The sequence below is a fragment of the Phyllobates terribilis genome, unplaced genomic scaffold (genome assembly GCF_046119375.1).
Source record: "Phyllobates terribilis strain yellow unplaced genomic scaffold, ASM4611937v1 Scaffold_8__6_contigs__length_399053987, whole genome shotgun sequence".
NCBI classification, from domain to species: Eukaryota; Metazoa; Chordata; class Amphibia; order Anura; family Dendrobatidae; genus Phyllobates; species Phyllobates terribilis.
The window spans coordinates 34280312-34303658 of NW_027362768.1; the positions used below are offsets into that span (position 1 = coordinate 34280312).

Genomic DNA, 23347 nt, shown 5'->3' on the forward strand with positions numbered 1-23347 from the left:
GTTCTTTTGAAAATAGTTTTTCTTTGGGTAGGTTTTTAAATCTACCCACAATATTCTCCATAGTATACTCGACTGTCAGCTGCAGTTTCAGCAGAATACATAAGCAGATACTTTACTCATGTAAGGTGGCTTGGATAATTTATGTTTTTTGTATTGTTAGAATTTTTTGGCATGTTAGATTATATATGCATCAAAGACGTGCATTTATCAGACCAGACCCTAGTACAGCTACTGTATTTCAAGCTTTATGACTTTACTAGGAACTAAAGCAACTCCAAGCTCCATTGATGAGCCAATTTCTCTCTGAATTTCCAAGAAACCCACAAAGAAACTCGACCCTGTGGTGAACAAAGTGACTTCTGTTACAGCCAAATATTTAAAATTTTGAGTTATCAATCCAGAGCTCCTGCTGCCATTTTTCAGTACCCCAGTTCCTATGTTTTTGTGCATAGTTGAGTCACTTGGCCTTGGTTCCATGTGGAAGGTGTGGATTTTTGATCGCCTTTCTTCCATGAAGATGATTTCCATCCATAGTTCTTTGATCATTAAACTGATGCAGATAGGAACCACATGTTTTTGCCAATCTTTGAGCTGATGGCACTGCTGGACTATTGCAATTTCAAAGGGAAGCAAACAATATGACTTTCATTCACTATACTAAGTTTCTTTTGCTGACCACAGCATCTAAGGTCCTCAGTGTTGCCATTTATTGGAGTTTTAAAACATTACAAACACAGACAGATATTTATTTAAAAAAAATAAAATAGATAAATTAAGGGGTCCTTAATCAATAAACAGAAACAACCACCTCTCTAAAATTATTATTTTTTATAGTACTCATTAAAATTCAAAAATAATCCCAACACATAAAACATTATACTACAACATTATTATCCTATTCTTACCCCTGCCTGTCTGCAGATGTTGGCATCCTAATGTGTAGTCAACATGGCTCCCCCGCTCAATGTAGGCTGAACCTATTGATCCCTAGAATTGTGTTAGAAACACCTACAAGAACACAAAGTTGGACAGGTAAATAGAAAGCAGAAAAAGATATTCTTGGGCCTAAACGCAGAACTAAATTTGCCTCTATGTGTCAGTGGAGGTTGACACTCTAATTTTTATTGGCGCCCCCGCTCCTTGTCAGCTGATCCTATTAGTCCCTATGAGGTCCTAGTACAAAAGGTAAGGGAAGCCGGCCAGATAGAGCAGAAAAAGATGAGATAAATGCTAATAGTGATGCCACATTACAATTGTAACTCCCTACGTTAAAGAAACCAAAAAATCTAAAAAATCTAAAAATCCACCCGTGGATTGCGGTCAGTGGGGACCGCCGCTGCGCTGCAGACCGCTGAGGCTGATGTTATACGCGCAGCCAAGAATGGGATAACTCCCCACGGGAGAAGTATTGCCTCAGGGCAGCTAGAGTAGATGATGGTAGTGATGGTGTGAGCGTCCCAGTACAAATGGTGCTGGTGCGGCGATGAAACACAGAGACGTGTGGTTGCAGTTTCCAATGCTTTACTCACAGTTCTTTACTGGTCCTAGTCACCTCGGTACCGGCGGTGACTGCCCAAGCCGTGCTGCGTCCACCAGGCAAGGGGCTCGACCAACTCCCAGGCAATTCCAGAGCGTGGCACAGGACTCCCTTCCTTTCCTTTCTCTGGCCGTCCCCACCAGTGACCCACCTTTGTCCAGCTTCCTCGGGCCTTCTGTTGGCGAAACCTCTCTCCGGTTTCCCTGACCCTATGTGGTATGCTTTCCTGGTGGATGTAGTGAGGGGTCGCACCAAGATGTGGTCACAACCTCCGATTTTGGCTGAGGATTAGTCGCCTCCACCAATTTGGGTTCCGGTACCCTGCTCTGCCAACCCTTCACCCGTTATCTCGTGGGTTCTTAGGGTTCCTTCTTCACTCGTGTCTCTGGGCCTTTCTCTGTGTTTCTGTTCCTTGCTTCCTTTCTTACTGTCCTTTCTGTTCCTTCTCCTTTCTCTCTCTCTCAGGCTCCAGCCTCCTGACAAGGCCTGCCTGCGGAGCAGAGCCCATGCAGGGGCTCTGCTTCCTGTCTTCTCCTCTCACTCTTAACTTCTTCTCTGCACTGCACACTGCACACTGTTCTAAGATGGTGCCCACCTTATATACCTCCCTCTATGTGTGAGCCCAGGTGACTAGCAACCAATGGGCTCCTACCTTTGCCCAGAGACCCACCCCTATCTGCTCCTATACCACTGGGTGTACTTTCCCCTCCCCACTCCAGCCAGGAACAGATGCTGTCGTGCCTGCATTTCTGTCTAGTGGGAGCACCGTTGAGCTGTCCCTCGGAAATGGGGTGTGTGTGGTGCATGCAGCTTACTGAGTCCTGGTCCATACTCCATCCTTACCCGGGAGTGGAATATCACACCTCTGGTTTGAGGTGCAATACCCCTGTAGCAGCCGAGCCCTCGGGGTGCTACATTCCCCCCTGGTAAATCACAGCACGTTCTCGGGCTGGAAAAGAGCAAAACAATTTAAAACATACAAATTTTTAAAGTGCACTCGCATATAAGACATTAACCAAAACTCATCCCTTTATGGGAGGTACTCTTTTCTTTTTAACGTTACTGGTACTCTTTTTCTTTTCTTTAGCATTCTTCTGTCACTAGCTATGGTCAAAACTAACGGAACTCTTTTAGCATATAAAACATCACATGAAACATTTTCATTATTATTCTAGCAGCATATAAAACTTTTCAATATAAAACTTTTTTCAAGTAAAACATTCTTGAGCTCTGGCCGCTGTGCAACTTGCGACCAGGTAAAGGTGCAACAGTCCATTTAATTCTGAGGTAGACGTTGCAGTTTCGTATATAAAACCAGTAGGGGGCGCTTTAAGAAGCGCAACTATTTACAAGGATGGCCGCTCTCAGTCCTCGGCCAGTGGGGATAAGGGAGTGGCTGTTCACAGTCCTCAGCCTGGTTAGGGATTAGGGGCACACTAGTAACAGTTCCACAACAGTTCTTGTACCCTGATGGGTAACTATGTACAGTCCCATTTTACCGTTTACTGGTAACTGTGTCCTCCTGATGCTTCCTCCTTGTACTCCTCTGACCCGTCCGGGCCCTCAGGGTAGCCCATGTCTGGGTGGTACCGCAGTTCCTCCTCTGTTAGACGGTGGACATGGAGGGCATACAGTCCCTTCGCGCCCTTGTGTAGCAGGCCTTGCGACCGGGCCTGGAGAAGGTCGCTGTTGATGACGCCCGGGGTCAGAGGGTGCGACTTTGGGCCTGGGCTGGTGGCGGCAGTGACCAGGGCTGGAGGGCTCGGCAGCAGGGCTTGTTGCGGGGTCTGGAGCAGGTCGGTGTTTGCAGCGCCCGGGATCGGCGGCTCCACCAGGGGGCCCGGGAGCAGGCTGATGCTGGCAGCGTCCGGGACAGGGAGACTCCTCTTACCTGCTCCCGCGACCGCTCCTGCATCACGCGTCTTCTCCTGGCGCTGGTCGGGGCCCGCGACGGCTGGGGCACTGCTGATGCTGGGCAGCTTGGTCTGCTGCCGGTCCGCCATCTTGCTCTCCGTTCCTGGTGTCCTCCTCCCCCCTGGTGGACCGTGGCCTACCTCGCGTTGATCTTTCTCCTCTCACTCTTAACTTCTTCTCTGCACTGCACACTGCACACTGTTCTAAGATGGTGCCCACCTTATATACCTCCCTCTATGTGTGAGCCCAGGTGACTAGCAACCAATGGGCTCCTACCTTTGCCCAGAGACCCACCCCTATCTGCTCCTATACCACTGGGTGTACTTTCCCCTCCCCACTCCAGCCAGGAACAGATGCTGTCGTGCCTGCACTTCTGTCTAGTGGGAGCACCGTTGAGCTGTCCCTCGGAAATGGGGTGTGTGTGGTGCATGCAGCTTACTGAGTCCTGGTCCACACTCCATCCTTACCCGGGAGTGGAATATCACACCTCTGGTTTGAGGTGCAATACCCCCCGAGCCCTCGGGGTGCTACATTTGCATACCAGTAGCCTTGGATGGTACGCTGGCTGGAGACCCCCATCTGGGAAGCCGTAAAGCCACAGTGGTGGCAAAATAAACCTGAAGCAGCTAAAACCCGCCAAAGGTAAAACACTGCATTATATGGACATTTATAGTTACTTTGCTGAAGGCTGTAAATGGAGCCAAGTGGGCATAGCTGCCACTGGAAAGGCTTGTGAACATTATATGTGTGATAAGTGGTTTATGATAAATAATAAACTGCTGCATTGTGAAATACCGGAAAGACATTGCATGTGTGCTTTAATTGACCCGGTGCAGCGAGTGTCCCCCAGTATGATGACTAGGGCTGCCTTACAGAGCACTAAAATGTTTGGGTACTCGTTGCTCGGGTCGAGCAAATTGGAATACTTGGGTGCTTGACCCAAGCAACGAGCCCAATGTAAGTCTATGGGAAACTCGAGCATTTTTCAGGCAGCTCCCCCCGGCGGTCTGCAGAGGGCCTAAAAATTGCCCAAATCGATGGGAACAGTGCTCATGTTCTGTCTACTCATGAGCAGCTAAGGGAATGTTCATAGAGTTATTCTAGTTGCGACCTGTAGAGGTCACCAGTTGTCTGTTTATGTTGTTTAGAAGCTGCACATCATCTAGTAATACTCTTATAGTCTAAAGAGTCTGTCCCCTTTAAAAATAATGTGTGCAGAGGGACCGCCACCCTCCTTCCGCAGGGAGAAAGGCTATGTGCCCACAATGCGTTTTTTAAGCTTTTCCGCAGCGGCAAAAATGCTGCAGAAACGCTTAAAAAACGCATGGTAGAAGGCCTGCCATGTTCCCCAATGATAATCCGCATCTGCTGTGCACATGCTGCGGAAATTTCCGCTGCGGGTTATCATTGCAGAAAAAAACGCAGCACTACCAATTATTTTGCGGAAGCGTTGCGTTTTTGCTGCCATTGATTTGCATTGGAACGCATGGATTGTGTACATCTGTACATGCGGAATCCATGCTTTTCAATGTGCGGATGGTACCCGGGTCGGGAGGAGAGGAGACTCTCCTCCGGACCCGGGTACCGTAATACCTGTAAAAAAAAGAGTAAAATAAAAAATATATATTATATTTACCTTCTGATGGTCCCCGGTGTGCTAGTCTTCACTTGCCGGCAGATCGCGGTGGACTGAAGGACCTGCGCTGACGTCATAGTCATGTGACAGCACGTCCTTCAGTGTAGTGTACCACGAGCTGCCGGCAAGTCAGGACGGAGCGAAGCAAGACTCCGGGGGCCATCAGAAGGTAAGTATAGATTTATTTTTTTATTTTTTAACATTCTTTACGGTCACACTATATAAATCCATGCCGTTTGCATGGATTTATATAGTGTGACAAAGTTGTCAAGCACTTTCCAAGTGATGCTAAAATCGCTTGGAAAGCGCTTGTCAACCTGCATGCGGAAATGCATGTGAAGAATGCTTCACTTCCTCTTGTCCCTGGCAGGAAAAACGCATGTACAATCCGCATGCGTTTTTTCTGCCAGGGAGATGCAGAAATGCTCAGGAAAAAATCCGGAGCATAACTGCATCATGGGCACATAGCCATAGAGTTCCTGTAATCAGTTTTTCCTGGGCTTTCAGGGAAGCAGATAAGACATGTGTCTGGCTTTATACTCTACAACTTTCCTCTTGTCAGATGATTCCGGTAAGAGCAATACAGTCACATGTTTGGTGTGAAATACTGTAAAGTGTATTGTGTTCTGAGATACACCATTTAGTTAATGCCTCTTGCACTGTACTCAGGTTGATGCATTCTGTATAGAATAGAGCCTGTGGCAGTGATCTACCTCAGTTACTCATGTTTACTGTAACCTGTATTATCACTATGTTAGTGCTAGTTTCTTTAATGTACCTAGTACTGACTGTCATCATTCCATATTGTGTATAAGTTTGTACCACAATATCAAGTTCATACCATCACCATTAAATCAAGATTACAGAACGCTACAGTCTATTTAATTGAGTATGAATGAGGGTTAAGCTGTATGCTAAATCCCCCACATCATCATACATCGAGGAAGGCAGAACAGCTCAAATGACATGGGAACAGCTGGGGAAGACCCCTGGAAGCATTTCTGACTCCCAGGTCACTGCTGTCAACAACGTTGTCAGAGGTATTACCCCACTTTTACAAAACATACAAAAACAAACCAAAATGGATTTTCCTGGGAAATATGTTAAGGAACATGCTTTCCACGGTAATGACTTGTATATGAGGCAAAATAAATATACACCTTGGGCTATGTTCACACGTAGCTTTTTTGATGCTTTTTTGCACTTGTGCATTGCTTTCAACCAAGACAAATACATTCATTGGGAAATGTCAATTTAACATTTTACAACCTTATCTGGCCATGTGGTGTGTGACACATGATCAGACACATGCATACAGTGCTGAAAAGACATGGGAACAACATGGGGAAGACCCCTGGAAGCATCTCTGACTCCCAGGTCAATGCCTAAAAGTGTGCCCCATCATAAGTGATCCTTGCCTCCCGCCATGCACATGTCATTGCAGACTTGCAACAATCACCATTCACGTCCTTGTCCCAGTGCAGCGTTAAGCTGTACCTACCCCATTCTTTGGAATGTAAGTGCAAGTATGCAGCCAGCCAAGCACCCAGCCACCAACAGGCTGCAATACTATACTGCCACATTTTTTACAGCTGCTTGCACTTCAACTGTGGCCTTTTAGGCTCGTAGAGGCGGAAGCTGTCCACAATCTTATAGCGGCGGCAAGCGGGTATCCATACTCGGTCCCCAGTCGCTACTATTTGTCCCGGTGTCGTCTCTGCCTTCCACAAGCACGGGTCCCACAACATTACCCGTGCCCTCCTCAGTGAACTTACTGGGTAGGACCACCTACCAACAAACAAGTGGATAAGTGAATGTGGCCAGGGACGGTACGGAGCCAGTCCACAGCTTTTTTTGCTGAGTTGTATTTCACCACAGCCATATTCTTTAGCTTGGTGAAAGGACTTGGGAAACCATATCTACTCCAGCTGTCATTTCTCCCAGGAAGTTCTCTAAAGCTGCTTTCACTTGAAATGTGGCCTTTTAGGCTCGTGGAGGCAGAATCTTTTCACAACCTCATGCCGGCAGCGGCCGGGTGTCCATACTCGGTCCCCAGCCGCCACTATTTCTCCCGGTATCATCTCCACCTTCCACAAGCACGGGTCCCACAACATTACCCGTGCCCTCCCCAGTGCACTTACTGGAAAAGACCGCCTAATCACAAACACGTGGACAGGTGAATGTGGCCAGGAACGGTACGGAGCCAGTCCACAGCTTTTTTTGCTGAGAGATGTATTTCACGACAGCCATATTCTTTAGCTCGGTGAAAGGACTGGCAAAGAGGGATACCGTATCTACTCTCGTTGTCATTTCTCCCAGGAAGTCCTCTAATGCTGCTTTTTGCAGAAGCAATGGCAGCCCATCCATCATCAGCTCGCACTTGTCTGTGGTGCTTTGACACACAAACATCTTTCTTTGCGCATTTAATTTCATGACTACAGAGTTGGGCAATGGCCTGATCTGCAATGCGGTTTGAGAAATAACATGCATAATCACGTCCGATCTACATTAAAAAAGCAGCTACAGAGTGTCCGGGAACCCTCCCCCACACTTTTCTTAGCCAGGGCTGCTTCTTGGCAGGGTTGGACGGGCCCACCATAGAACTGGAGACTCCTCTGGTGGGCCCTGGCTTCTCCTTCAGGAGAGTTCATAGTGCCGAGGTGAGGCCATGATGATGATAAAGGCCACGATCTGCTTAGTTTTCTGTTACTTGGAATGCAAGAGCAAGTATGCAGCCAGCCACCCACCCACAGGCCGCAATACTAAACTGCCATATTTGTGGGCAGCTGCTTGCACTTGAAATGTGGCCTTTTAGGTTTGTGGAGGCGGAAGTGACGCGCCCCTGGGCCTACTTGGTGTAGCGTTGCGCACGCGGGGACTACCCGGAGCCGGGCCTGTTGGGGGTAGTAGTCTCGTGGCGGTGACCCGGTCCGTGCCCAGGGAGTCAAACTGTGTGGCTGAGTATTAGCAGTAGATGTTGGACGACTACGCCACCCGTTGAATGCAGCTATGGAGCTGCCGCTGCAGGGCAGACCGCTGAGGCCGGTGGTACGATTGTGCAGCGTAGATGGTATAACCCCCCAACGGGAGGGGTATGGCCTCAGGGCAGCCGACGTGTTTGAAGGGGGTAGCAGAATAGCATGCAGGTAGCAGGAACCACTCAGAGACGGTGCGGTGTAGTTCAGGGTCTTTACTGATGACAAAGGTAGACCCTCCCGGAGTACTGGCTAGCGATCGGGGCCTGGTCAGTCTTTGAGCAGATGGGATTTCCCCTGGCCAGGCGGAGTTGTAGGCCTCCCCAACTAATTGAACTCTTCTGGCTACCTTGCTAGAGGCGGGTAAAAGTAGCCCACGTCCCTGAGTGTACCGTGTGGTGCTCACCCGTATGGCCGGTGACTCGGGGCCTTCTGGTAGCTTCCGCTCCACGACGGCGGTGCTGGTCCCTTGCGTGTGACCGTGCCTTCGGGTTTCTGGGCCAGAGGACCTGAAATCCCCTGCCGGTCGGTTTCTGCTGCTGGGTAAGGATTAGTCCCCACAGCCTCGGACTCCGGGTCCGGTGAGAACTCTTCAATCAGGGCGAGCTCTACAGCTTCCAGCCCCTGACTCCTTTTTAGCACTGCTCCCACTGAGCTCCTGATCTTTCTTTCCTTGCTTTTGCTACACTCCAGACCAGACTGTGTCTCTGTCTGGGACTCCTCTTCTTCTCTTTCTCTCTCTACTCTTTTCTAACCCTGCCTCAGCCCCAGTCTTATATAGGGGAAGTTCTTCCCCTCCCAGGACTGGGCAGGAGGTGTGGCATGCATAGGATTCCTGACCAAGAGACCTCCCACCTGCTCTCAGACGTAATATTGCTATTACTGTGGAAACCAGACCCCTGGGGTGCCACATTCCCCCCTAGTGAATTTTAGTACTCCGGGACTAAACATATTTTTGTAACATAACAAGGTATAAACAATAACGTTCTGGTAGAGACAACACATAAGGTGGTCACGGCGTGTCCGCAACCGGGTGTAACTTCAGAGGAAAACAAAGGTGTCCATTTCACCAAAACAGGGAGACGTAACCAGGTAGGGGTCTGTCCTGCCCCGAGTCCTTATCAGTCTTTTAGTCCGTCCTGGGTTACGCTCCAACTATGTGCACAAAGGATTCCCGGTAAATCCACCAAAGACTCCTACAAATAACTAGAAACACATAATTATACACAAGCAACAATAAACAGGTAAACATTAATAAAATAGCTTGAACATTTAGATTCTCCACCGTATGGGCAACTGGCCTCTAGTGACCCTAGTGGACCTACGGAGCTGGCTGACTGGTCCTGAGCTACAGGGTATAGGAGCTGTCAAGGGTAAACTGGGCAGCCGTCTACGGACTCTTTGGCTCACTAGGGGTATGGCAGGCTCACTATAAGCAGAGGGTTGATTCTCCTGGTCTGCTTGTGTGGGGTCTTCTGCCTCCTGGACTGGCTGTTCTTCCAGCTCTACCTGTGTCTCCGTAGGCACTTTGATGCTGGTTGGAGGAACGTGAGGACGGGTACCACAACAGCACAATTGACTTGAGTCCAAGACCGAGGGAAGTCTCCGAGCACAGTACTAACCATATCTTCCCTTTCCTCTACGGGTCGAGGGTCTTCTTTTTCCTCTTCAGGGTTCCGTAGCTGTTCGGGACACTTCTTCAGGTGATCCCGAGATACAATGGCTGTGGTTTCCCCTCCGTCTTTACTGATTGTACAGATCTTTGGGTTGTCGTGGCTTGAGGGCAGTACGGTGTACGGGTCCTTCTCCCACTGGTCGTCCAACTTGTGGAGCCGTCTTTTCCTCTTCAAGACCTGCTCTCCGGGCACCAGGGGAACAGCGGGAGCATACTGGTTGTAAGTTTTCTCTTGTCTTTCCCTAGCTTGACAGAGACTTCGCTCCACGCTCTCCTGTACTTTCCGGTACTGCTGCTGCCTCTCTGTGTCCCAGTCTGCTTCTGGTGAAGTGTCCTCGGGTGTCAGGACTCCCATCTCCAGATCAACAGGAAGCTTACCAGGTCTCGCCCTCATTAGGTAAGCCGGGGTGCAGTTGGTGGAACCCACAGGGATGTGGTTGTATAGGTCCACCAGGTCGGGCAGCTTTTCAGGCCACAGACTACGTTCTTCCAGGGGCAATGTTTTCAGAAGATCTATCACCACCTGGTTCATTTTCTCACAAAGTCCATTAGTTTGCGGGTGATAGGGTGTTGTTCTTATCTTCCGGCAGCCATACAGGGTGCAGAACTCCTGGAAGACTTCCGCTTCAAAGGCAGGCCCCTGGTCAGTCAGCACCTGCTCCGGGTATCCGTGCGGACGGCAGAAGTGCTGCTGGAAGGCTCTAGCTGCTGTTTGAGCCGTTAAGTCCTTGACGGGGACGACAACCAAGAACCGGGAGTAGTGATCCACGATGGTTAACGCGTAGACGTAGCCACTTCTGCTTGGGGTCAGTTTTACATGATCCAAGGCTACCAGTTCCAACGGCTGTCTGGTGATGATAGACTGCAGGGGAGTCTTCTGGCTGGCACGGTCCCTCCTTCTTAGGTTGCATGGGCCACAGTCTCTGCACCACCTCTCGATGGTTCCTCTCATGCCTACCCAATGGAACCGCCCGCGCAGCAGGAACTCCAGTTTCTTCCATCCGAAGTGCCCAGCTCCGTCGTGGTATGCCTCCATCACCATAGCTGCGTCTCTTCTTGGCACCACTACTTGCCAGATTAGTTCATGCGTCCGGGAGTTAACCATTCTGCGGCACAACTTCCCCTTGTAAAGGAACAGTCGACTCTTCTCAACCCACAGTTGCTTGGCCTCCTCCGGAGCGTCTGGGTCAAGGCGGGCATCTGGCTGAGTCAGCATCTCCTTCACCAGTCGGACGGCGGGGTCACTGTCTTGCGTTTCCGCCCAGTTGTAATGAGGTAAGGGGTTGAACGTAGCAGATTGCTTACCCCTTACACGGTGGGAATACTGGATAGTCCCATGACGGTGGAACGCAGGGAGTTCAACTTCTTCCAGTTCCTCTGAATCTTCCCCTACGTCCGGTAGGTTCGGCATCCTGGACAGGGCGTCCGCGTTGGTATTGGAGCGTCCTGCCCGGTATTTGATTGTAAACTCATAGTTGGACAAGCGGGCCATCCATCTCTGCTCTAGGGCACCGAGTCTTGCAGTGTCCAGGTGTGTCAACGGGTTGTTATCCGTGTACACGGTGAACCGGGAAGCAGCGAGGTAGTGCTTAAAGCGTTCGGTGACTGCCCACACCACTGCCAGGAACTCTAGCTTAAATGAGCTGTAATTCTCAGGGTTTCTTTCGGTGGGTCGCAGTTTTCGGCTGGCGTAAGCAATTACCCGTTCTTTCCCCTGCTGAATCTGGGACAGTACGGCTCCTAGCCTGATGTTACTTGCGTCGGTGTAGAGGATAAAGGGCTGGCTGTAATCAGGGTACGCCAAGATTTCATCCCCCGTGAGGGCCATCTTCAGCTGGCGGAAGGACTCTTCTTCCAGCTTCTCCCATTTGAAGGGTGGCTTCTGGTTCTTGGCCTTCCTGGACTGGCCTATCAGGAGGTCCTGCATAGGAGCTGCCTTTTTGGTGAAACCGGGAATGAATCTTCGGTAGTAGCCTACCAACCCGAGGAACTGCCGCACTTCCTTTACGCTGGAGGGGCTTGGCCATTCCTTAATTGCGGTGATCTTATCAGGGTCGGGAGCCACTCTGTCAGCACTCACCACGTGTCCCAGGTACTGCACCTTTGGTTTCAGGAGGTGACACTTGGAGGGTTTCACCTTTAGGCCGTAGTTTGCCAGGGCTTCGAACACTTCTGCCAGGTGTTTCAGGTGGTCCTCGTAGGTCTTGGAGTAGACGATGACATCGTCCAGGTATAACAGGACCGTCTCGAAGTTTCGGTGTCCCAGACAGCATTCCATCAATCGTTGGAAGGTTCCTGGTGCGTTGCAGAGTCCGAACGGCATGCAGGTAAACTCACTAAGTCCCATCGGGGTGGTGAATGCGGTCTTCTCCCGGTCCGCCTCTGCTACAGGAACCTGCCAGTACCCGCTAGTGAGATCCAAAGTGGAGAAGAAGTTAGCAGATTTTAAAGCGGCCAAAGACTCCTCTATCCTTGGTAAGGGGTACGCATCTTTGTGTGTGATACGGTTGATTTTCCGGTAATCTACACACATTCTCATGGTGTTGTCTTTCTTTTTAACCAAGACTAGTGGAGCTGCCCAGGGGCTACAGCTATCCCTGATTACCCCAGCCTCCTTCATGTCCCTAAGCATCCCCTTGGCGTGTTGGTAGTGTGCAGGGGGTACGGGTCGGTATCTCTCCTTTATGGGAGGATGGTCTCCCGTGGGGATGTGGTGTTCTACCCCCTTTACTCGCCCGAAGTCTAACGGGTGTTTACTAAACACTCTCTCGTACTCTTGAACCACCCGATAGACTCCTTGTTTCTGGTGTGAGGGAGTGGAGTCAGTACCCAGATGTAGTTGCTGACACCAGTCCTCCATTGGTTTCTTAGAGCCGTTACCTTCCTCTGGTTGAGATGGAGGCAAGGGTTCCACGGACTGTACAGAATTTTGATTGATGGTATACAATTTGGCTAGCGTAGCATACCAAGGCAGGTACACTTCCCTTTTCCCGATGTTTATTATGCGAACGGGCACCCTCCCATGGCGTACATCAACCACCCCCCGTGCTGTCAAAATGGTGGGCCTACTGTCTGAGTAGACGGGTTCTACCATTGCTTGGTAGTCTCTACCTCTTAGACCAATAGCTGCCCGGCACCAAATCATCATTTCACTTTTCGGGGGCATGGCAATAGGGAAAGGGTCACACATTCTCACGCTTCCTATCTCATCACCGGAGAGTTCCACCTGTTGCCGCCGCATCAGTGCCCGGATCTCTTTTTGGAGCACTCGCTGCTGGCCGGAGCTGGCGTTCTTGGCAACCTGCTGTAAAATGAAAATCACCTCTGCAAGACAATTTTCAATCACATTAGTTCCTAGCGTTATCTTTGGGTGACTCTCGCGCTTATCAATGTCTACAATGATCAGTCCCTGTGCTGCCAGTTCGACTCTACCGATTTTAATGGTCATCTCTTTAAATCCGATCTGTGGCACGGGCTGACCATTGCTGGCGATGATACTCAAGTCGTCGTCAGGGTAGCGAGTTATATCCGAGTCATTCCAGTACTGCTTGAAGAGCACGTACGGGATGGTGGTGACCTGTGACCCGGTGTCCAGTAGGGCACTCATAGGAATGCCATCCAGTACTACAGGCAAGACTGGACGTCCTCCCACGTATTTGTCATGCCAGTTCGATGGGCCTGGTGATCTTATTCCTAGGGGTTGGCCCTCTACCCCAGGTTGTGCCGGTTTTAAAGGACAGTACCTTGCCATATGTCCGGGTTGATTGCAGCGGCGGCAGATGGGTTGTCCGTCCTCGTTGTACCGGTCGCTGGGTCTTCCTCTGGCCGGTGGGGTCCTCCTTGGTCGACGCCACGGGATGTCCTCCGGTCCAGATGCCAGCTGGATCTTCCCTGGAGCAGAAACCTGTAAAGACTGCACAGTTCGGGTTAGCGCAGCAACGCTTTTAGCTAGCTCTTGGACCTGATGGTGCAAGTCTGGAGCCGGGTCATTGTTCAAAGCCTGCGCGTCAGCTCCCACAGGCCCTGCCGACAAGGGCGCTGCCTCCTGGTGGTAAGCGGTAGTAGGGCGCCTGTGGGTCACCACGCCACCCGGTGACGGTTCTCGGAGCACCCGGATGGCTCTGTCCTTGAACTGTGCAAAGTCCAGATGAGGATCCTGTAAGGCCATTGCCCGCAACTGGGTTCGGTGGGCATTGCAATATAGTCCCTCTATAAATTGTTCGGTCAACAGCCTGTCCTCGTTTCCCACGCCATCAGGGTCGGTCTGCTTAATGGCTCTCAGGGCCTCTTGTAGGTTTAGTGCATAGTCCCTTATGTTCTCATGTGCTCGCTGTTTGCACCCGTAGAATCTAAGCTTAATCTCGGCTGAGGTGCGGGTATCAAAGGTGTCCTTCAGCCGGGTTAATATCCCTGCGACAGTCCTCCTCCCAGGTGGCCAGGACTTTACCTCCCTTTGGGCTGCCCCGGTTAGTTGGGCCACCAGGATGCTCACTTTTTGCTCTTCTGTGAGGGGGTACACCTGGAAGAGGCTATCCAGCTTTTCTCTAAAGTCATTCAGGGTATGTGACTCCCCTGAGTACTGGGGTAGCCAGGCTGCCCCCGGGATATAGGGCATGGTGAAAGGCATGACCGCAGCAGCGGCGGCGCTGGCGGTGGCTGTGGCAGTGAAGCTCTCCTCCGTATCCGACATCTTCCTCCCCCCTAGTGGACCGTGGCCTACCTTGCGATGATCCTCTTCCGTAGGCCGCGGCTCCGCAGTGGATCGTCAGGGTCGAGGACCTTCCGTCGCGCTCCTGTGACGTCGGCGTCTGCTGGGCTCCTTCCAGGACCTTACGCAACGTCCGGACGTGAGGCGGGGCTTCAGTTCTCGCGGGCTTTTCGGAGTCCACGCCCCTCTTCTTCCCGCGCGGCGTCTTCAAGATGGCGTCCAACGGCGGGAAAACTCCACGGATGGCGGGAAGAAGGCAGAAGATGGCGCCGGATGGCGGGAAAACTTCACGGATGGCGGGAAGAAGGCAGAAGATGGCGCCGGATGGCGGGAATCTTCACCACAGGTAAGTTTAACAGTCTTCTTTCAGGCACGCAGTACCCGGTGGTTGCGGGCACGGAATCCTGCCGGCTACGCAAAAGTTGACGCGCCCCTGGGCCTACTTGGTGTAGCGTTGCGCACGCGGGGACTACCCGGAGCCGGGCCTGTTGGGGGTAGTAGTCTCGTGGCGGTGACCCGGTCCGTGCCCAGGGAGTCAAACTGTGTGGCTGAGTATTAGCAGTAGATGTTGGACGACTACGCCACCCGTTGAATGCAGCTATGGAGCTGCCGCTGCAGGGCAGACCGCTGAGGCCGGTGGTACGATTGTGCAGCGTAGATGGTATAACCCCCAACGGGAGGGGTATGGCCTCAGGGCAGCCGACGTGTTTGAAGGGGGTAGCAGAATAGCATGCAGGTAGCAGGAACCACTCAGAGACGGTGCGGTGTAGTTCAGGGTCTTTACTGATGACAAAGGTAGACCCTCCCGGAGTACTGGCTAGCGATCGGGGCCTGGTCAGTCTTTGAGCAGATGGGATTTCCCCTGGCCAGGCGGAGTTGTAGGCCTCCCCAACTAATTGTACTCTTCTGGCTACCTTGCTAGAGGCGGGTAAAAGTAGCCCACGTCCCTGAGTGTACCGTGTGGTGCTCACCCGTATGGCCGGTGACTCGGGGCCTTCTGGTAGCTTCCGCTCCACGACGGCGGTGCTGGTCCCTTGCGTGTGACCGTGCCTTCGGGTTTCTGGGCCAGAGGACCTGAAATCCCCTGCCGGTCGGTTTCTGCTGCTGGGTAAGGATTAGTCCCCACAGCCTCGGACTCCGGGTCCGGTGAGAACTCTTCAATCAGGGCGAGCTCTACAGCTTCCAGCACCTGACTCCTTTTAGCACTGCTCCCACTAAGCTCCTGATCTTTCTTTCCTTGCTTTTGCTACACTCCAGACCAGACTGTGTCTCTGTCTGGGACTCCTCTTCTTCTCTTTCTCTCTCTACTCTTTTCTAACCCTGCCTCAGCCCCAGTCTTATATAGGGGAAGTTCTTCCCCTCCCAGGACTGGGCAGGAGGTGTGGCATGCATAGGATTCCTGACCAAGAGACCTCCCACCTGCTCTCAGACGTAATATTGCTATTACTGTGGAAACCAGACCCCTGGGGTGCCACAGAATCTTTTCACAACCTCATGCTGGCTGTGGCCGGTTGTCCATACCTCGGTCCCCAGCTGCCACTATTTCTCCCGGTGTCGTCTCTGTCTTCCACAAGCAAGGGTTCCACAACATTACCCGTGCCATCCCCAGTGAACTTACTGGGAAGTACCGCCTACCCACAAACACATGGTCAAATGAATGTGGCCAGGGACGGTACGGAGCCAGTCCACATCTGTTTTTTCTGAGTTGTATTTCACCACAGCCATATTCTTAGGATGGTGAAAGGACTTGGGAAACCATTTCTACTCTAGCTGTCATTTCTCCAAGGAAGTCCTCTAAAGCTGCTTTCACTTGAAATGTGGCCTTTTAGGCTTCTGGAGGCAAAAGATTTTCACAACCTCATGCCGGCGGCGGCCAAGTGTCCATACTCAGTCCCCAGCCGCCACTATTTCTCCTGGTGTTGTCTCCACCTTCTACAAGCTTGCGTCCCTGAAGATTACTGCTGGTACTTTTCTGTGGGAATCTGCTTGTCTCCTACCAGCCTGGACTATATCCAGTAAACTATGGTACGACGCCATGGTATTAGCATTGCCCCCAGTACAAGTAGCGAAGCCATCCCCAATTTCCTTCTCAGGAATTTCATTTGGTAGACTGAATGGCTGCCCAAATACATTATTTTCTCACAAAGGAGCTGTAGATATAGTGGCAGTAGGTGCAAGTTTCTCCAGCCTGTTAGATATCAGAGGGTGAACGACAGCACATTGGATCAGTGGAAAGCACTGAAGCCTTGCAGCACTGGGATCCTGGGTTCAAATCCCAACAAGGACAACATCTGCAAGGATTTTGTATGTTCTCCCCGTGTTTGTGTGGGTTTCCACCTCAGTAAAAAGCAGCCATAGAGTGTCCAGGAACCTTTCCACACACTTTTTTTAGCCAGGACTGCGTCTCGGCAGGGCTGGACGGTCCCACCAGAGAATCCTCTGGTGTTCCCTGGATTCTCCATCAGGCGAGTTCATGATAGCGCTATCTTTGCAGCTGCTATGGGGCTCTTGAGGTGAGCCCTCAGAATCAAATCCTCTTGTAGACCCAATGTTTTTCAATGTGAAACAGCTTCTCAGTGGGAGTCGTATTTCACCACAGCCATATTCTTTAGCTCGGTGAAAGGGCTGGCATAGAGGGAAACCGTATTTACTCCGGCTGTCATTTCTCTGTCACCAGGTTCCGCTCATTGTCACACACGATCATGCCTGACTATATATTCAGCGGTGAGAGCCACAGATCAGGCTGCTGTGTTACAGCTTTCAACAACTCTGCAGTGCTGGGCAGTTTGTCACCTAAGCATTAAGCATGTTATCTTCAGCACAGCCTGTTGTGGCTTGGTCAAGGCAGTGCTGCAGTGGTTTCAGCTTGTGACTGATGTGGTAATTTTGGAGATGTAGGAGGAGGTGCAGGAGCTGAAAAAGTGATTACACTGAGGTTAAATTGGTGACACTGTTTTTCATACTAAAGAAAGATCCTACTGTTTTTTTTTTTTACGTTTTTTTTTAAGACAAATGCATTCACCGAGAAATGTAATTTTAACATTTTACAACCTTATCTGGCAATGTGGTATGTGACACATCATCAGAAACATCCTGTTTCATTTATGATGGAGGGACTCTGAAAGTCACAAAGCCTACTTTTATAGGGCCATCAGGTGGCCCTTACTATTCTTAAAAGGCCAGCAGTCAGCCCTCGCTATTGTTAGAGAGCCATCAGACGGCTATGCTTTGTGGTTCCCTTTATTAATGAGTGGGTCTCCTATATTGTTATTGCATATGCAGTGACTGCAAGGGCTGCCAAAAATTTGGACGCAACCCAATAGCCCTTTGAAGAGACATAGTGGAGGGTCTCAGTAAAAAAAAGTTCCCATTATAAAGGAGCTAGTCTCCTATAGTGGTAATGCCCATGCTGTGACTGCAAGGGCTGCCAAAATTTTGGAAAAACCCCACTAAGAATTTAAAGACACATAGTGCAGGGCCACAGTAATGAGTATGACATGTTCCCATTAGAAAAGAGAGAGTCTGCTATTAAGTTATAGGGTATGCAGTGAGTCCAACAGCTGACCAAATTTAGGAAAAACCCCACTAAGAATTTAAAAACACAGAGCAGGGCCAAAGTAACGAGAACGACATGTTACCATTAGAAAGGAGAGAGTCTGCTATACAGTTATAAGGTATGCAGTGAGTCCAACGGCTGACAAAATTAGAAATACCCCACTTAGAATTTAAAGACACATAGAGCAGGGCCACAGTAACAACAAATTCCCATTAGAAAGGAGAGAGTCTCCTATACTTGTAATGCCCATGCACTAAGTGTATGGGCTGACAAACATTTACCCCTGGGGGGCATACATGAGCATACTGTATAAAAAAAATTTTTTACGGGCAGCATAAACACCCTTTAAAAAAATTATGTGGGTGTTGCGTCATGGACCACGGTCACCCTGGTGATATGGTGGTGGAGGATGAGGATGAAGAGAAGGAGAGGACAAGAGCAAATAGCCAAAATCAGGAAGCGTATACCCATGTGTGGGTGTGAAAGGTGCATGGGAATACAACTATCAAAAAAAGACACTGGATTTGAGTTTGTTACTCCAATATCATTCAGTGGTGTTGAGAAGTCTGGCCCAATTCAGCCCTTTTTCATTTTTATAAGAGTCAGCCTGTCAGCATTTTCAGTTGACATGCGGATGCACTTATCAGTTATAATTCCACCAGTGACACTAATAACCCGCTCTGATAAAACGCTGGCGGCAGGGCAGGCCAGTATCTCCAAGGCATAGAGAGCCATTTCATTCCACGTATCCACCTTGGATACCCAATAATTATAAGGCACAGGGGAATCACGGAGGATGTTGGTACGGTCTGCAAGGTACTCCCTCAGCATCTTCCCAAACCTTGCACTCCTTGTGAGAGTACCCCGCGCCTCAGGGCTTGTGCGATGGGAGGGGCTGAGAAAATTCTCCCAGAACTTTGACAGTGTTCCCCTGCCTCTGTTGGATTGGAAATGTGTCTCTCTTGCCTGTAGTCCTTGGTTGTCCAACGAACTTTGACCTCTACTGCCAGCGTTTTCAGATGAGAATTTTTTTAATAGTTCCGCAACAAGGGCTTTTTGGTACTGCCCTATTTTTATGGACCTGTCCGCCTCAGGAATAAGAGATATAAAGTTCTCCTTGTAGCGTGGGTCTAGAAGTGTCAACAACCAGTAATGACTGTCACCCAAAATTTTGAGAATGCGAAGGTCATGGGAAAGGCAGCATAACATAAACTCAGCCATGAGTGCCAGACTACTAACAGGCAAGACTTCCGTGTCCTCACCAAGAGGATGACTGACCATGCTCTCCTCCTCCTCCTCTCTGACTTCAGGCCATCCTCACTGAACAGACTTTATGACAGCTGTGCTGGTAGTACCGTCTATAGCACATGAAACTAGGTCCTATCCTTCCTCCTCCTCTTCCTCATTGTCACCCAATCCACGTTGGGATGAGATGAGGTTGGGCTGTGTGTAATCACGCTGTATGGTTCCTTGCTCCATCTCATCGTGCTCTGCCTGCAATGCATCCTCTTTGATCGTGAGCAGAGAGCGTTTCAGAAGACAGAGAAGCGGGATGATGATGCTAATTATGGCATCATCGCCGCTCACCATCTTGGTGGAGTCCTCAAAGTTTTGGAGGATGTTACTTATGTCTGACATCCATGTCATCTCCTGAGGTCTTATGTGTGGAGTCTGAATTGAATATCGACGGCCTTTTTGATGCTTGTACTCAACAACTGCCCTCTTCTGCTCACAAATCCTTCACAACATCTGCAGTGTAGAGTTCCAATGCGTGGGGACATCACACACCAGTCTGTGAGCCGGAAGCTGCAAACGCTGCTGAAACACGGCAAGGGCGACGGAATCTGTAGGTGACTTTCTAAAATGGGCACACAGGCGGCGTACTTTAACAAGCAGATCTGGCAGCTCTGGGTAGGATTTGAGAAACCGCTGAACAACGAGGTTAAGCACATGGGCCAGGCATGGTACGTGTGTGAGCTCGCCTCGCCTCAGAGCAGCCACCAGGTTCCAGCCATTGTCACACACGACCATGCCTGTCTGTAGGTTCAGCGGTGTAAGCCATAGATCTGCCTGCTCTTTCAAAGCTGTCCACAACTCTTAAGCATTGTGCGGTTTGTCACCTAATCATATTAGCTTCAGCACAGCCTGTTGCCGCTTGGCCGAGGCAGTGCTGCAGTGCTTCCAGCTTGTGACTGATGTGGTCATTTCAGACATGGAGGCTGAAGAGGAGGAGGAGGAGGCTGAGGAGGATGATGTGCAGAAGCTGTAGACCGTGGGAGCACCCCTGATTGACCTAGGGCCCGCAATCTTTGGCGTCAGGAGGACGTGTTCCGTCCCAAGGTCTGACTGGGTCCCGGCTTCCATTATGTTAAACCAGTGTGCTGTCAGCGAGATGTACCTTCCCTGCCCACAAGCACTTGTCCACGTGTCCGTGGTAAGGTGGACTTTCCCGGTAACTGCGTTGTTGAGGGCACAGCTAATGTTTTGGGACACGTGCTTGTGTAATATGGAAACCACACACCGGGAGAAATAGTGGTGGCTGGGGACCGAGTACCGAGGGACGGCTGCCGCCATCAAGTTGCAGAATGCTTCCGTCTCCATGAGCCTTAAAGGCAACATTTGGAGTGCAAGCAGTCGTGAAATGTGAGAATTTAGTAGTGTGGCCTGTGGGGTGTCATATTTGCGCTTGCATTCCAAGGATTGGGGTATGGACAACTGAACGCTGCACTGGGACAAGGACAAGGACGTGCTTCCTGATGCTGCTACTTGAGAGTGCGCAACGACAGGTGCAGGGCAGGCGGCATCTTCGCATGCACCATGTACAGGGGATTGGCTTGCATGCACAACAGCGGAAGAAGCAGTGGTGCCACCCGCAGACACTTTTCCTGGACCCTGGGGTTCGGCTCACAAATTCAGGTGCTTTGCTGCCATGTGCCTGATCATTCTGGTGGTGGTCAGGCTGGTTGTTTTGCCACCCCTGCTGATGCTGGCCTGGCAGGTGTTGCAAATGGCGTCTTTGGGCTTGTCGTCAGAGTCATTAAAAAACAACCAGACTCGGGAAGACCTAACAGTTGTACTGGCAACTTCCTTTGTGTTGGTGTTACGGGGAATAGTTGCCTGCCTTCTGTCTGCGGCCACCACACTGCTTCTTCCTGCCTGTTGGGGTGCTCTGCCTCCCTCCCCCTGTGTGTTGCTGTCCTCGCTTTGCATGTCCTCCTGCCAGGTTGGGTCAGTTACTATATCATCCACCACCTCGTCTTCCACCCAGGTCCTCCTCCTGACTTTCTGGTAATTGTGTCTCATCATCGTCCACCTCTTGTGACACTTTCCCACCGTTGCCTTTGTGTGACCGTGGCTGTTCAAATTTTTGGGCATCGCTACATACAATCTCCTCTTTCTCCGCTTCAAGTGGACCGGGCAAAAGGCCCGAATCTATAAATGGAAAAGTTCGGAGTGTCGAAGTGTGGGATCAGTTGTCTCCGGGCACTCGGCATGGTGGGAGGAAGGAGATTCAGGGTGAGGAATATGCGGTCCAGACTCACAGCTATTGAGACTTGACCATATGGAAGACAAGGTGGTGGTGGCGGCTAAGTGACTGGAACCATTATCTGCTATCCAACCAATAACCTTTTCACACTGCTCTGTGTTCAATAGTGGTGTGCTGGCATGCTTGCGCTCCTCAGTGTCTCGCTGTGACGGCATCCAGATGAGCCGAGGTCATGTCCAATGAACTCGGCGCACCTCATGCACGTCACTGACAGCGTGGGAAAATTCTCCTGCACTCAGCGCTTCAGCGTGAGAATTTTCCCACGCTGTCAGTGACGTGCATGAGGTGAGCCGAGTTCATTGGACATGACCGCGGCTCATCTGGATGCCTTCACAGCGAGACACTGAGGAGCGCAAGCAAGCCTGCTATTCTCAGTGTCTGCGGGATGACAGGCTGGATGGCAGCTTTCTGCTGCGGTCCAGCCAGTCATCTCGATGTAGCAGAGCTGGAGTCGTCCTGGGAACCATGGAAAGGTAAGGATGAGGTTGCTTTATTATTTTACTTTTATTGCAGGAGATCGTTGGCATCAGCTGGAATGGGCGTGATGGTAAGTATGGTTTAATTTAGAACAATAAAGAATTGTGTGTTTATTTCAATTAAAGGACTTTATTCTGGGTGTTGTGTTTTTTTTAAATACTTTACTAGAAATTCATGGCGGTCATGTCTAATACTGGCGTGACCCCATGAATTTTGAGCTTAGGACCAGCTGATAATACCAAGCTGGCCCTAACCCCTTTATTACCCAGTGAGCCACCGCACCAGGGCACTGGATGAGTTGGGTACAGCGCCAGAAGATGGCGCTTCTGTGAACGCGCCATTTTCCGGGGTGGCTGCGGACTGCAATTTGCAGCGGGGGGGGGGGGGCAGAAAGCTTGGGCCTCCCTGCGCTGCAGATTCCAGCCCCCAGCTGCCTAGTTGTACCTGGATGGACACAAAAATAGGGCGAAGCCCCACGTATTTTTTTTTTAATTATTTCATGAAATTCATGAAATAATTAAGAAAAAAAGGCCTTCCCTATATTGTTGTGTCCGGCCAGGTACAAATAGTCAGCTGGTGGTTGGGGGCAGCCCGTTCCTGCCTGCTGTACCTGGCTGGACACAAATATAGTGCGAAGCCCCACTTCAATTTTTTTTAATTATTTCATGAAATTCATGAAATAATTAAGAAAAAAAGGTCTTCCCTATATTGTTGTGTCCGGCCAGGTACAAATAGGCAGCTGGTGGTTGGGGGCAGCCCGTTCCTGCCTGCTGTACCTGGCTGGACACAAATATAGTGCGAAGCCCCACTTCAATTTTTTTAAATTAGTTCAGGAAATTCAACCCCCAACCACCAGCTGCCTATTTGTACCTGGCTGGACTCAACAATATAGGGAAGCCCTTTTTTTCTTAATTATTTCATGAAATAATTTAAAGAAAATTGACGTGGGGCTTCGCCCTGTTTTTGTGTCCAGCCAGGTACAACTAGGCAGCTGGGGGCTGGAATCCGCAGCGCAGGGAGGCCCAAGCTTTCTGGTCCACCCCCGCTGCAAATTGCAGTCCGCAGCCACCCCGGAAGATGGCGCGTTCATAGAAGCGCCATCTTCTGGCGCTGTACCCAACTCATCCAGGGCCCTGATGCGGTGGCTCACTGGGTAATAAAGGGGTTAGGGCCAGCTTGGCATTATCAGCTGGCCCTAAGCCAGAAATTCATGGGGTCACGCCAATATTAGACATGACCGCCATGAATTTATAGTAAAGTATTTAAAAAAAACACAACACCCAGAAAAAAGTCCTTTAATTTAAATAAACATACAATTCTTT

The 23347-nt window shown here is 50.4% G+C and overlaps 1 protein-coding gene across 3 annotated transcripts in view; it reads right to left on the bottom strand.

Annotated features, from left to right (window-relative positions):
- The window catches only part of CFH (complement factor H), a 1056626-nt gene that overhangs the window by 673938 nt on the left and 359341 nt on the right, over window positions 1-23347 (bottom strand). The window lies entirely within an intron of this gene.